We start from the raw sequence: 1,814 nt of genomic DNA on the forward strand, positions 1-1,814 counted from the left end.
CTATGAAGAATGTGTACACATATTGCACAGACACAACTGAATTCCAGCTCAACCCAACAACCATCTACAACTGTACACTTGCTCCTTTGATTTCAAAATTAAACTGTGGGACTATATAGATAACATTCTGATAAACACTCATATTGGACATAAATTTCATGCCTTCTTTGTTCTTGCTTATGAGAGACTATTTGAGTGATATATATGGCCAATATCATAATTAGAGGAATTCTGATGCTGATAGGAAGCATACATACATATGTTTACATTGCTTACATGCCACGATAGGATCATGGATCTGGCTTTTTCCGCAGCAATCACCAGTCTGATGTATGGCCGTTTTAAATTTGTACCCAACAGAGTGCCAAGATACCACAGAGAAGAGAGAGTTTATCTCCCACTTAGGGGATACACTGACCATCTCTTAGTCTTAACTGCAGGGTATTGGTTCTATACCTTATTCTGATAGTGGAAGACAGGGATATCTTTGATAGTTTTACAATTTATCCAATAATTAAATCCTTGGTAGTAAACAAAACACCTACAGCCTGCAGTTTTTCTTTTCTAGACTGATCCAAACCGAGCTAACAAAGGCTTTATTTGGATATCAATGTACTTCCTTGCAATAATGGAACAACAGCAAGAAATGGAAATTCAGCTTGAGTTGCATATGAAAACAAGGACACATAATAAGAAAACACAAGTGATCTGTCCCTTCTTAACACAAAGCTTAATTTGCTACATAAAGATTATAACGCATCTTTCTGTCTCTGTAACACAAAAAAATTATTAAAACCACATCTTTGCTCCAGTTAGTAAAATTATCACTTCAAAATGTGAATATTAACAGATGATTCTGATACATGGGAAAATGCTGTTGGTGGAACTGTGACTTTATGGGCAGTTACCACAAATAACAAGCAACTCTTTGTTGTTTCTTGGAAGATGATTACTTGTTAGTTGAGAAAAAAAGTGAAATATGACATTGAGAGGCATATGTCAATAAGCTGCAAAAATAGGGAGACTTTGCTTTGGAAGATTAATGTGTCTGAGATTAATGTGTCTGAGAACATATCTTCTTGGTACTGCTGAAAATGATATTCTTTGTTATTGGAATCTGCCCAGTTGTGCATTGGAATAGAGTGCAAAATTAAATGTTAGAATTGTGAACTTGATCCTAATTCAGAGAATGTTGCTACAATATCTTGGTCTTCAAAAGATTCAAATTTGTTTGTACTTAAACCCAGTGAGCAAAGGCCATTTTGTATTCAGAAGGATATCTCCAAAGAGGAGGTTTACCGGGGGGGGGGGGGGGGGGGAGGCGGAGGTGTTTGATCCTGGGGAAATCTCTGAATCCCTCACATCAGAAGTTCATCAAAGAAGAGATCAGTTTTACTTACAGTTTTGCTTACAAAACTCACAGGGCTTATTGATATTCAGACCAAAGTCTCCAGAAGAAAATTTGGACTGAATGTTCAAAGAGACAAAATTCAGTTCAAAAGATAAATGGTAATAGCAGAAGAAAGTTGTCCAACAGCACCATTTTATTTCATGTACAAAAGCTCAGCCCCAGCAGGATGAAAAATAAATAAATAAAGCTTTGGCTAATGACCGGTACAACTACCTTTAAGAGAAAACATACCTCTGTTAGTGAGTTTCTTTCTACTCTAGCCCAGGCACTGCCCTCTGTTTTCTATGCTTCATGTTTGTAAATTCACGGCTGCTATCCAAAAAGAAAGAAATTAATGATTCAAATAAAGAAAGTTATTTAATTGGATACAATATGATATAGATTTTGGAGAAGACACTGAACA

At 36.1% G+C, this 1,814-nt stretch overlaps 1 pseudogene; it reads left to right on the forward strand.

The window, feature by feature from the left end:
• Positions 1 to 292: 292 nt before the first annotated feature.
• LOC114237846 (WD repeat-containing protein 75-like) lies at positions 293 to 1,335 on the forward strand (annotated as a pseudogene).
• Positions 1,336 to 1,814: the final 479 nt, after the last annotated feature.

Source organism: Balaenoptera acutorostrata, chromosome 3, assembly GCF_949987535.1.
Source record: "Balaenoptera acutorostrata chromosome 3, mBalAcu1.1, whole genome shotgun sequence".
Classification (NCBI taxonomy): domain Eukaryota; kingdom Metazoa; phylum Chordata; class Mammalia; order Artiodactyla; family Balaenopteridae; genus Balaenoptera; species Balaenoptera acutorostrata.